General features: G+C 34.8%; 1 long non-coding RNA gene across 1 annotated transcript in view; it reads right to left on the minus strand.

Annotated features, from left to right (window-relative positions):
• The window catches only part of LOC138701314 (uncharacterized), a 97,446-nt gene that overhangs the window by 25,330 nt on the left and 57,405 nt on the right, over positions 1–14,711 (minus strand). The window lies entirely within an intron of this gene.

Genomic DNA, 14,711 nt, shown 5'->3' on the forward strand with positions numbered 1-14,711 from the left:
TTCGTGGAATTGTTTGTTGAACACATGTCGGGTTGCGCAACTTCACCTTAACCCATGACATATAGTAAATATTGTAACTATGCTGTTGTAAAATTGAAAATTAATATGTAATGTATTTATTATTATTATTATTATTATTATTATTGCTACTATTATTATTATTATTATTATTATTATTATTATTATTATTATTATTATTGTTGTCAGTTATCAATAACATCATTGCTATCTCTGTTTTCTTTCTTTTCGTTGTATTAGCTCGATGAGAGCACTATAATGTACTTTTGACACTGTTGACCCTCTATAGGGCTTTAACTTAAGTTGTATCATTTTCATCAGTGTTTGTATTTCTTTTTTGTATTTATATGTGCTATCTGGTAGGATGGAAAAGAAGGCCTTATGGCCTTAATCCTGTCAGATTAAATAAATTATTATTATATATTATTATATAAATATATTACTACAACTTTTACTGATTGAACGCCTGATGGCCTTAACTACAACAGAATAAATAAATAAATAAATAAATAAATAAATAAATAAATAAATAAATAAATAAATAAATAAATAAATAAATAAATAAATTTCCAAAGGGGTTAAGCGCCAAAAACAAGTTTCTGAGACAATGATTGAAAACACACTGCCAAATGCATGTTGATGGATTAGATTAGATTACATTTTTTTTAAGTTATGAGTATTATACAAATACTATGGACATGGTCATAATAAAACACAGTGAATAAAATTATATTAAAAACATAAGTTATTAACGGAGGACTCAAAGTATTCACTAATACCCTATAAAAGGGATGATTAATCATCCAGCGTTTTAAAGCATTCTTAATTATAGTTAACAGTGTGTGCAGACTTATGTAATCTATTAAACATAGATACTGCCATGGACATAAATTGTTTTTAGTTGTTTCCAGTCTATCATTAGATTCAGGCAAGTGAAAATGATACAGACGTGGACAAATTATTAGACAAAATTAATTATATGTGCAACAAAGCTGTATTTATCGGCAGAAATAATGAACAAAAATGTATTTTGCACAGAAATAACGAACAGAAAATAGAGTCTGGAAGTTATTTAAATGAGTCCATGTTTTGTAGTAAGCCTCTTTTTGTTCACTTTCGTCTGCAGTATAGATCACAGATTTTAAATTTTGTTCATGTCCGGTTTTCTTGCAGGCCATGGGAGAACAGACTGTTGAATATCTTCTGCAGTATATAATTATAACACCAGTACTACCAACACAGCCAGATAAAATATACTTAACCATTGGAAAAATATACCAGAAGATGTAAACAATCACATTTACAATAACAGAGACTCTGTGAATTATACTGATAGTTGATATGACGAATTATATTATGTTTCCAAGAAAAACGTTTTAGTCTAATAATTTGTCCACGTCTGTATCTTGTATTGTAAATATGATGATCAGATCTGTGATAATAATTTGCTAAATTTTTCTTTACCTTCAGCAAAGAAGTCAAGATGTAAAGATTAATAACAGTCAGAATAGCCTCATTTATGAACAGTGGCTTACAGTGCGCATCATAAGCAGGACCAGTTAAAATACGTAAGGCTTTTTTTTTTTTTTTTTTTTTTTTTTTTTTTTTTTTTTTTTTTTTTTTTTTGCAGAAGGAGAGCATTAGATACACTAGAACTATTTCCCCATACAGAAATACCATAGGTTATTATAATATTGAAGAAAGCAAAATAAGCACTTCTTACATATGTTTTAGGCCCCAGTGATTTCAATTTGCTTAATAAATAAATAACCCTTGAGAGTTTAGTACAAACAAACATAATCAATATGTGGGGTCCAGGATAATTTGGGATCCAGTACAATTCCTAAAAGTTTAGTAGATGGCTGAGAGTTGTAAATTGTGGAATCATTTAATGTGCACTGCCGCTTCCACTCTATATCCGCGAGCGTGGAAAGATAAAATGTGTGCACTATATTTGAGATTTTGAGATATGGCAGTTGAGAAATGGCATCCATTATCCATAAATACTGTTCGAAGTATTTAATAAGTAACAATAAGTCCCTGAAATGTTCAAAATTCCAATGTCACTCAAGTGTCCTGCTACAATTCTGTGTTGCGGAATTGACGTGTGTAGTATAGGTAGGCTTGCCAACTTTCGTAAGTAAAAATTAGGGGCGCAAACATTACTAACAATTTTATTTCACTAATTATTTCCACCTATCAATCCACATATTCAACAGTAGTACTTTTATAACAGTATATATAATTTCATATGTAAAAAAAAAAACTTACCAAAATGACCACAAAACAAGTTGAAAAATAGTATAAATTTGCTATTAAAAAATGTTATCTCGTTGGAAACTAGGAACCCATCATTTTGATGTAATTAATAACGTAATCAGAACTAACCCAAACTAACCTAACCTGCCTAAATAAAAGGTGCGGCAAAACATCCTCCCTAATTTAAAGTTTAAATAAAAAACACATGGATCAAAATAAGGAAACATTATTAATATGAATGGTATCTTAACAGTGGAAATTTTTCATTTTTTGAATAACGTGTCTCTCAAGTGGTGTCCTTCACTATCAATGCATTGTCGAATGCGACTTCGGAAATTCTGCATCACTCTAACTAGCATTTCTTGAGGAATAAGACCAATTTCTTCCTGTATTGTATTTCTTAGGTCTGGCAAAGTCCTCGGCCGATGTTTGAACACCTCAGCCTTAGGATGCCCCCAGAGAAAAACATTGCAGGGTGCAAGGTCTGGTGATCGTGCTGGCCAGGGGACGTCGCCACGTGAAGAAATTAAGCGTTCGCGAAACATCTGTCTCAGGACTTAGAGAGAAATCTGAGCTGTGTGAGACGTGGCTCCGTCCTGCTGAAACCAAACCACGTCAATCTGCAGCGCATTGAGTCTTGGTGCCAAAAAATTGTTGATCATAAAAGTGTACCGCTGAGAGTTTACTGTCACAGTAGCATCATTCTCTTAAAAAAAAAGTAAGGACCAAGTATCCCGACTCTTGCAACCGCGCACCATACAGTAACACGGTCGTTATGTAGAGGTTTTTCATGAAGTTCACGAGGGTTCTGTCCACTCCAATATCGGAAATTTTGATGATTCACGCATCCCGATAAGTGAAAATGTGTAATGCAGATGCTGAAGATGCTGTGGTTCTTTTTAGTGATGAAGCACGATCACCAGACCTTGCACCCTGCGATTTTTTTCTATGGGGGCATCTTAAGGCTGAGGTGTTCAAACATCGGCCGAGGACTTTGCCAGACCTAAGAAATGCAATACAGGAAGAAATTGGTCTTATTCCTCAATAAATGCTAACTTAGAGTGATGCAGAATTTCCGAAGTCGCATTCAACAATGCATTGATAGTGAAGGACACTACTTGAGAGACACGTCATTCAAAAAATGAAAAATTTAAATTAGGGAGGATGTTTTACCGCACCCTTTAGAAAGTCCCACCCACTCTTCTAAGAAAACACAGAGACGTTTACGTGATTTATCACCAAGCTATCAGGTCTTATCACACTTGAGGGGCTACTGTAGTTTACAGGTCTTTGTTGTTGTCCTCGTTGATATCTTTATCTATCTTAGAAGTTGTCGTAAATTTTTTTCTTTTATTTTTCCATTTTTCCACCGAACTAATGAATGACGCATCAAGTGGAACAAAGTGGGCATAATACTGAATGGCGCAAACTAAAGTCAAAATGCATAAGATGAGCTCAAAGGATAGATGATTCAGTAAGTACCCAATAGGCTGTGATGAAGCCTGCCCTAACTTGTGTATTATGATCATTGCACATGTCACTCTTGTTGACACATCAACGAGAATTCAATTTCTGCCTTGAAAATTCGTATAGAGTCATATCTCCATTTCGTCACTTATTGAAAGCATGCCTGTACGAGACTGCGATCCAGACTAAATCCAACAATATGATAGGAACGAATCAATCAAACTCGTGTATCTCCTCATGAGAAGCATAGGGCATTCACAAAGTGCCTCCATCGGACCCTATTTGTAGCCAACTTCTTCACTTCGCTCCATGTTTTCCCTTCCCTAGCAATTTCCTCCAAAACTGTTCTCTTCCATGTATTTTTTGGCCTTCCTCTTGTTCTACTACCCTGGGGGTTCCAATCCAAAGCCATTCTTTCTACTGCTCCATCTCCTTTCCTGATTGTGTGGCCTATCCAATTCCACTTTCGTCTTTTGATTTCTATTGTGATTTTTTTCTGATTTGCTATTTTCTATAGTTCTGAGTTTGTAATTATATCTAGCCATCTAATTTTTAAGATTCTTCGTAAACATCTATTAACAAATGTTTGCAGTTTATTTTGTATAATTTTACTTGTTTTCCATGTCTCACAGCCATATAATAAGACTGATTTCACGTTACTGTTAAAGATTTTAATTTTTGTAGATCTAGATATAGGCCTAATATAAGATTTCCATATTGGGTACAACTGGACAAATGCACCGTTTGCATTTTTATTCGTTTTTTTTTTTTTTTACATTCTCAAAGGCTTCACCATCCTTGTCAATTATACTACTCAAATATTTAAATTCTTGAACAGTATCAATGGTAGGATTATTATTTATTATAACTTTATCTGTCTTTTTACTATTTGATAGGAACAAAAATCAGCTGTAATTGTCTAATATGCCATGAAATCGGGACATTTTGATGCGTGTGCAAATTATTTCGGGACGCGGGATGCAATGGTCAAAATCGGGACTGTCCCGAAAAATACGGGACGGTTGGTAAGTTTAAGTATAGGTTTAAGGTGAACATTAAGCCACTGTAATCTCTGACGTAAGAAATCGGATACTGACACTTCATTACTTCATTATTATAAAATGAAAGGGTCCGATGAACTCTTTTTATAATCACCGCGCACAGAGTTAATGATACATTGATTCAATTACCTTGTATGATCAGCTTGGAATTGAAACAGTTTTCCAGAGATAAAACTATTTACTGATCCTTTCTGCACGGTATCGCAAAGACTATGTTGTCATGGCAGATCAAGCTGTCGTCTGCTGATAATATAGATTCAAGTATCAATTTGAGATAAAATGGATTCCAACGTTATCAGCAGACACGGGAAAACGTGGAATTTAACCTGTGATTATGCCACTCAGCAGGATGTTTTCTGTCGTAATTCCAAAGCACTTACCAGATACGAGCTAGCAATGAGATCACAGCGAAGAATATTTACCTCATGCAGTGTTGACAACTTTAGCGACAAGTCACTAGATCTAGCGGTTTTGAGAGGGTGTCTAACGACAAAAATTACGAAAACCGACCACGACTTTTCTGGAATTTATAGCCTATATAGCAATGACCAGAGAAGCTTTCAATAGAAAAAGCATCTTCTGCGGACCTCTGGAGAAAGAACTAACAAAGATACTAGTGAAGTGCTTTGTATGGAATGTGGCATTGTATGGGGCAGAAACATGGATATTACGACGAAGTGAAGAGAAGCGAATAGAAGCATTTTAAATGTGGATATGGAGAAGAATGTAACGTGTGATGTGGACAGACAGAATAAGAAATGAAGCTGTGTTGGAAAGAGTGGGTGAAGAAAGAATGATGTTGAAACTGATCAGGAAGAGAAAAAGGAATTGGCTGGGTTACTGGCTGAGAAGAAACTGCCTTCTGAAGGATGCACTGGAAGCAATGGTGAACTGGAGAAGAGTTCGGGGTAGAAGAAGATATCAGATGATAGACGACATTAAGATATATGGATCATATGCGGAAACAGAAAGGAAGGCAGAAAATAAGAAAGATTGGAGAAAGCTGGGTTTGCAGTGAAAGACCTGCCCTTGGGCAGAACACTAAATGAATGAATGAATGAATGAATGAATGAATGAATGAATGAATGAATGAATGAATCATTAGCGACAAATTTGGCTATTTTTACGTTTTGTTTTGTTTTTAATAAGATGTAATTGAAAACATTTTTAATTTTAAAATATTTTGTCATTTGCAATAATATTATAGAGAAAATATTTTCCTTCGTACAATTTCAAGATTTAATAAGAACAACCCTGCACGATGTATCATGACAGCATAGTCTAGTATATACAGTCACGAAGCTTGATTTTATGAGGGTACTAGGAACAATAGAGGGTGCAGGTACTATTTTGCATTGTCTGTAATGAGGCGATAGTAGCGATCCTAGTGGTTAGCAACTATCTATGGATGCATATTTACAACGTATTGAGCTTCATGACTGTATATACTAGACTGTGACTGTGCATGACATCCTGAAAGTGTTCTGCGGAAGACTGGAAATACTGATGCCTATTTACTTCCACTTTCGGCATACACGAATCCTTGTCTTCCAAGTCAGCAGTTACAGCAGAAGAGGAGAATATGGATGATTTAAGGTATATCTCTAAAATTTACGATACTTCTTTAGATACTTTTTCTTTTACTTGTAAATTGAATTTAGCGACTTCAGCGACATTTGATATTTTATTTGGCGGCTTTGAGGTGACAATTGTTGGCAACACTGATTTCATGCATGTGCACAAATTAACGATATTCCTGTCGAAGTGCTTGCTTGTTTTCTAATGCCAAGCATTTGACAACTAAGCGAATCTCAATAGTATTGGTTCAATTTGTGCTCCTTTCTTAAACATCGTCTAAACAACGTAGGTTCCCAGACGTCCCATAAATTGCGGGATCGTCCCGTTTTTCGCTAATGTGTCCCGTTGTCTCGAGAAAAATCTTCGGGACAGCTTTGCGTCCCGTATTTTAGAGTTCTAAACTGAGAAAAAACGGAAAAGTTACAATGTCTATTCTATATTACAAATTACAAACATTGCACTTCATCATTGCAGGTGACTGTAGATGGACTGTTATGAAACAATATTATTGTGAGTTATTAATTTCTCAAGGCGAGTGATGGCAACACCAAATGTTTAGATGAAGTATGGGTGGATCTTTTTAAAAGTACTGAAAGAGAACTCTCAAATTTGAAGAGGGTAGTGGAGTTCATTATGTGTGTCCCTGGAACAAATGCGTGCGTCGAAAGATTTTCTCACATAAATGCTCTACGAACTGAGGAGAAAAATAAATTATCTGTAAGAACAGTAAAATAAATGCTTGTTGTAAAACCATTCTTCAGTGAGGATTGTGTTGCTTTTAATGACGCCATTCTTTAAAATAAACAATTTTATTGTTAGGTGAAATTTATTCTTCAGAGAAATATTGCAAGGTCAAGGCGGATTGATTTATAAGAATATTGCCACGTGAGTAGAGTATTTTGTAGCTATTTCTGTAATAACTTAGTAAAAGCAATTTGAAGGCAATTTACATAAAGAAGTTTAAACGTAATGCAAATATGATCCCTAAAAATTTTGTTTACTATTTGTTTACTTACCCTTAGTAAAGTGTTTTTTGTAGTAAACTTTACTACACACTCTGAAAGATTGGCATACTAAACTTGCTCCATGATAACTGATGTGTCGCGTATTTTTTTTATAGGCTATGTCTGGGAACCTTAAGGCAATGTCACCAACTTTTACGTTTCTCCTAAAAAGCAGTGTGCAAGTCCTGTTACGTCACTCACCCATCATTTTGAGAAACAAAGCAGAATAAACATAAACCCCCATCTTCTCCTCAACTCTTAGGCGCATAACAGAAATACAATATGACAATGACTTCAAGAATTGGCAACTCAGCTGTTTATCCCTTCTGGTGAAGGGTGTGAGGGAAGACCGTTATGTTCTGGAGCAAAGTACATACAGAGTAGAGATGGGATAAACTATTCTTTTTAAGAAACAGTTTCGACTGTAACTGTTTCATGAACGAAACTGTTCCAAAATAACAGTTTCAAAGAAACAGTTCCATAAGAATATGTTTACAACATCAATGCCAACTGTTGCAAGTGTTCCAACTGTTTGAACCTCTCATCTGCTTCGGGAACATGTTTCAAAGCCCTTGAATCGTCTTTAAATCAGCTGTTCAGTGCATTATGACAACAAAAGATAGTTTTCGTAGGTTACTGTTAAGGGTACAGTAAATAACTACAATTCAAAATAAATCGATTTTAGTAAAAATAACGCATATAACTCTAGGAGAGTTTAATAACGATGACATTAGCCGATGATATTTTTCGCGGTATATTAATAATTAACACTATGTCAGGGCACCATGAACATATTCTCCACCAATGGACAGTTAATAATTAATATCAGATTTATTAGGGAATTTGATTCATACAATTAAATTGCTCATTGGATATTGTATTTGAACATGCATATTATATCTACTTTCGATTGGAGGTCAATGATAGCGCTACACATGGCCTTTGCAGGCAACAAAGAAGAGGAAAACTGTTTAGCAATTGAACTGTTTATCTGTTGGAACCATGTGGAACGTTGAAGTTATCATGGAGCAGTGTAACACTCTTTGGAACAGTTGGAACAGGTTATATTATCACGAAACTGTTTCGATACGAAACCGCCACTTACGGAGATCATTTACGAAGACATTCTGAGCAAAAAATGTCATATAAACATTTGTCCTAATCTCAATATTTTCAGAGTTACACTAATTTGAAGTTGTTTGTAAAATACCTTTCTTATTTAGTTTTAAGGGTAAAAGAATATTACAAATAGAGAATGAATTATTCAGAAACATCATTTCTTTAAATGGCTAGTATTCTGAAGCTAAAATGTGTTGTTAATTGCTTTGCACAGATTTTATTTTCCAATTTTAAACTAAAAATTAACATTATTCTTATTCTTGTTACAAATCATACGACTTTAGGAACTTGATTATTAATTTACAGTTTAATTATGCATCCTAATGTATAGTCTTGAAGAATTTACAAGAGTGGCGTGATTTGTAACAATTGTTATGATAAATGCGTAAGAAAATGTAATTTTGTAGTTAAAAATCGAAAAAAAAAAAATTCTGTACGATGCAACTATGGAATTCATAACACATTTTTAGCTTCAGAATATTAGCTAATTAAAGAAATGATACTCCTGAATAGTTCAGTCTTTATCTGTAATATTCTTTTACCCTTAAAACTAAAAAATAATGGTATTTTACAAACAACTTCAAATTAGTGTAATTCTGAAAATATTGAGATTAGGACAAATGTATATATGAATTTTTTTTGCTCAGAATGTCTTCGGAAATAAGCTCCGTAAGTGCCGATAATTCCTCGTGAATCACCCTGTATACTACAACAGTTGAAGGGTTCAGAGCCATAGTGGGCCAAGCGCCATTTATTAAAAACGGAGAAAGCAAGGGTTAAAGTTAAGTGAATACCATAGTTTAATGAAGATTGACATATTATTTAGTTTTAATGTGTACTATACTTTATATTAGGCCTACTTGCCATGTGTTTCCATTGAATTATGGTGATAACTTCATTTTAACCCTTGTTTTCTACGGTTTTAGTAAATGGCGCTTGGCCCACTATGGTTCTGAACTCTTCAGTTCTGCCCTCTCAAATCGCCGAAAACCTTGACCGGGTCTCTTCATTTGTTGGGCGAACAGTAATGGGGTTTTACTGTCCATCTTCATACTGTATGTTTACAGTACCCAAGTTTTAGTGGTATACAGGTATAAAAGAAACTGACCAAAAATGTCCTTGCTTGAATTAGAGAAAGATGAAACGGATGGAGGTACAGTAACTCGTAGTTCTAACCCTCGCCGTGGCTATTTGTCGGGCAATCAGTATGTGAAATATTAATTTTCTTCCTACTCCGGATCTGGCAGAGCTGTTCTTTTAATGAATTTGACGGCTGCAGTAATATTTTCACTGACGATCTGCTTTAGTCGCATTATAAGCTTCAACTTCCTTCGCTGAGTTCCTTGAATCGTGAACAATCATCGTGCGATAAGAAAGAGCTGATGAGACGTGGCTGCGGAAATTCAGATCACCAGCCTTCCTAGAATTTCAAGTCGTTTTGTTCTGTGCATTTCACCATGCCTGACAAAAACATGCTGGGACCAAAGAGTTTGCAATAGCCTATATAACTAGAGACACCAATGGCGCTAGTGTAGCGTACAAAATTGAACAGCTGTTTGGCCGCCATTAAAGGGATTTGATGCTTCGTTGAAGTGCGAGTAGTTCATGTTTATTTGAGGAGTACGCATAAATATAAGTACACTAGAAGAGAAATAATAACAAAATGGTGAAATACTGCGCCGCAAATTACTGTTCGAACATAGCTACTATTGTAGGATGCTCAGGAAATCATGCATATATTAATATTTGGAAGAATGTTCCAAATGCAGTTCCTCCTTTGAATGTGTTTACAGAATGTCGGAATATTTCTTGGATAAAGTTTTTTCCAGAAACACATAAATCAGGTTTATAAGGTTGATTTCAAGAACTATGTCAGGGTTAGGTGCCATCACATTACAGTGGATTATAATGGCAGAGTGCATAAGAAAATCCTCAGAAAATATCTGTATAAAACTGTTTTGTTTCACAATAAATGAATTAATAATGTAATTTCCGTGTTGTACAGCATGTACTTCTAGTTTTTGGTTGTATTAAATGCAAAGAAATTAGTGAAAATATAGCTGATGGCCTAGCTAGGCCTATTAACACTACTACTACTAGGTCTATTATTACCACTACTACTAGGCCTACTATTACCACTACTACTAGGTACATTATTATCACTACTACTAGGTCTCACTACTACTAGGCCTACTATACCACCAAAACTTAGCCTACTATTACCACTACTAGTAGGCCTATTATTACCATTACTACTAGGTGTATTATTACCACTACTACTAGGCCTACTAATACCACCAAAACTAGGCCTACTATTACCACTACTACTAGGTGTATTATTACCATTACTACTAGGCCTACTATTACCACTACTACTAGGTGTATTATTACCACTACTACTAGGCCTGCTTTTACTACTACTACTACTACTACTACTACTACTACTACTACTACTAGCCTAGTATTACCACTACTACTATGCCTACTAATACCATCAAAGTAGGCCTACTATTACCATTACTACTAGGCCTATTATCACTAATACTAGGCCTACTATTCCCACTACTCCTAGGCATATACTATTGCCGCTACTATTGCGTTAAAATGTCTGTATTGACCTCTAACTTGGTAGTCATCAACTATATAATGAATAGATTGTTTTATGAACACATTTAGTCTCATTATATTTTAAATCAGTTTCCAGAATTTTTATGATCTCATATTTCACCACTAAATATTTTCTAAGCGCCATATACCTTTCTCTTCCTTTGCATGAAAGGACTGAAATATAGATCATTTTAAATATTACAGTAAATATCCATTATTAAATCCTTAAAACAATACTAGTAATACTGAAAATTAATGTTGACATTGCCATTATTCAATATTTCACATATTTATCCCGAGTGTATTTGGGTGATTTAATTTATTTTTTTATAATATCGCCAAAGATGAATCATATAATACTTTAATAAATATAGCGCCCCTCTGACATTCATGTTTATTTCATCGCGACTCATCCTTGGTAAAAGATGTCTATCACCAGGCTACATCAATGTATTGTGGTACTGTTTTCGAATTTTGCGCCGCAAACACTCCGTTTAATGGCGGATGCTAGCCGATTCAATTTGTGACATTTTTCTTGCCTGCCACTCAAGGGTATGTGTCTCTAGTAAGTATTACAAACTCTTTGGCTGGGACAAAGATTTCAGTCACAGAATAGCGAGTACACGCCACCAGTGTTGCCAACAGTTGTTCATATAATCCCGCTAGATACCCGCGATATTATAACAAATATCTCTAGATTTTAATGTGTAATTATTATTATTATTATTATTATTATTATTATTATTATTATTATTATTATTATTATTATTCATTAACAATGCACTTATTATTCAATAAAATATTAATAATAATAACAATAATAATAATAATAATAATAATAATAATAATAATAATAATAATAATAAAGATAGAGCATCTACCCGCCAAAGTAACGAATATTGCACACATATCATTCCCAATGTGGCACTATAAAGCAATTTTGAACATTTTTATCACAGCCACATTATATTTCAATTCTTATTGAACTGTGAATGTTACCGTTAAAACCCGAAGTCCGACAAAACTAGTTTCAACTAGTAAAAATTAGTTTTAAAATGTAGATAGATAGAACGCGAATTTTCGTAAGATCTAGAATCAATGACAGGTTAGGTTTGGTTTGTTTTGTTTAGGTTTTGTTTTTTTTTTTTTTTTTTTTTTTTAGGCTTTTACCAAATAAAAACCTAAACAAACTAAACTCCCTTTCTATCTATCTATTATTTGCTTAAACTACTTTTTACTAGTTAAAACTGATTTTGATGGATTTCGGGTTTTAACGGTAACATATATATGGCATCATCACTACATTAACACATCCATTATTTCACAAAACACACACTGAACGAATTAAATGTAATTATGAAAGCCGCTTATAATGCTAATATGAATTTCATTTCAGAAACTTTAAAGATTAAAATCCGCTAGTATTCCCGCTAAGCGGGATAATATAATTTTTTCCGCGAGACGGTTATCCAAAAAAAGCTAGATTTAGCGGGAAAACCGCTGATTTGGCAACACTGCACGTCACTCACCTTACAGTCCAAATTTCACGAGAGGATCTCTGCGAGGGGAGTACGGTCCTTGCGGGGTAAGAGGAGAGAGTAACCAGTAACTCAGCGTTCTTGAAGGAGCAGGTGAATGGGAGTGATGTCATTGGCCGGCTGGGACAAGCAAGACTCAGTCAATGGCCGGCCGGTTCCGTGTCGGGGATAGGTTATAAGAGTGGGGGAAAAACTCGCATTCCTTGCTCGGATCTTCTCGTGAAATGCGGACTTGTATGTGGTATAGCGGGGTCCGAAGATGACACACCAGAAATTGCGTTGAAGTTGGTATCGCATGCTGAAGTTTTCCAGGAAAGAGAGTGGAAATGTTCACACGGGTGCTTTATCTTTATGAGTACATCGTAACATCGTAGTCCTGCATGTGTAACTTGATCGTTACTATAGATAAGGATATACTACGCAACATCGGTCTGAACTATGAGCAGGGCAACCATGTTGCAGGAACAATAATCCAGGACATTCTACCAAAAATTAATTTCACTGTTAAGAAAACCTACAACTTGTAAGCTATACAACCCTATATGATGAACAAATAAAATTAAATCGTAGAGAAAGGAAACTCAGTCAACAAAATATTCAAGATAGCTACTGAAAACTAGACTGCGTATCTTCTGCAGGAGGTCTACTGTGGAGATAGTGTGGTTCTGATTTTAACACTTATCTGTGAAGATGGTGTGGATTAGAGATGAACAACGATCGAGAAAGCGAGACTAACAGCGCCCTCAAAGCCGAAAACCCGCATGACAGTGTTGCATTACGTTGCGTGCTTGACGTAAAGACTGCTTGTGAGTGTTCCGAGACTCGAGATTGATCACTCCCGAAGTCAAGCAGCCTTGAATCGCCACAGTTGTTTATACCTGACTGAACTTTTATCTACTTTGGCAACTGTTATACAGGGACATCATTTTATTTTTACTTCAATTTTTATTGTACAGTCACGGAAGAAAAAACTGGCCGATGTGCAGCAAAACTCGTAATGTTACTTATGCCGGTTTTGTTGTGATTATCACAGTTATAGAGCACTGGTCCCCAACTCAGAGCACTGTGTCGTCATCAAGCCTTGCCCGCTCGCCCGCGGAAAGTCGTAGCAGGGCAGGTAAGACGTTCAGCGGCGGGACCACAATATGAATTTACTGCACAGGTTTATGATTGTTAACTATCTTAAGCAATTTGAAAAAAAAACATTGTAGCCTATTTTCAATAAAGTTAGAAGTTAATAAATTTATAATTACTTTTAGAAATGTAATACACATTTCATGTTAATTATTCGGGTAATGCAAGACAATTACTGTAAATGTGTAAACTGCTTCTGTTAAGCAAAATGTTGAACAAAACACATAAAAATCCTAGGAATAATAATGCAGAAATTTAACTGCATTCAATCCGCTCAACACTGGCATTAGCACTGATTTTTCGGGATTTGTTTAATTCTCTTTTTCCTCAGCAATTTCTCAACGATTGGAACTATTGTTTGTATAGTGCATAATGTGACAGCACATTTTAAGTTGTGATCCGATAATTGGCTTCCATGACATGGCTTGTTTATCTTCATCATAGGAAAAAAATTACAGATGGCCTACGTGAATCCGAAAAAGGATGTCTGTACAATCGGGGAAATCTAAGACATGGAAAGTTCATATAAAAGTCAGATAACTTCTTTTGTTTAGATTTTTATCCTTCAATTCACTATCGTAAAGTAAATCAATAAGTTCTAATTACAAATACTAATTGAAAATCAAATTGAAAATTTTCCTAATCTTTAAATCTCGAATCAAATTTCTGGTGCAGATCGTCATGATGTGTGAACATATTCTTCGAAATCCAAAGTCTTAAGAAACTAGTATGCCTATATCGTTGTTAATATTGAAAAATGTGCTGTAACTTATCCTTTTAGTTAAGCTAACGTTCCATAATTAAAGGTGGTTTATATTAAACGCTTTCACTCTGTCATATAACTGTGTAATAATCTTGTTGTTACCATGTAGAAAACAATTTAAAGCATTCAGATAATTCCATTAAGAAGGCAAGTTTACAAATCC

The sequence above is a fragment of the Periplaneta americana genome, chromosome 6 (genome assembly GCF_040183065.1).
Source record: "Periplaneta americana isolate PAMFEO1 chromosome 6, P.americana_PAMFEO1_priV1, whole genome shotgun sequence".
NCBI lineage: Eukaryota > Metazoa > Arthropoda > Insecta > Blattodea > Blattidae > Periplaneta > Periplaneta americana.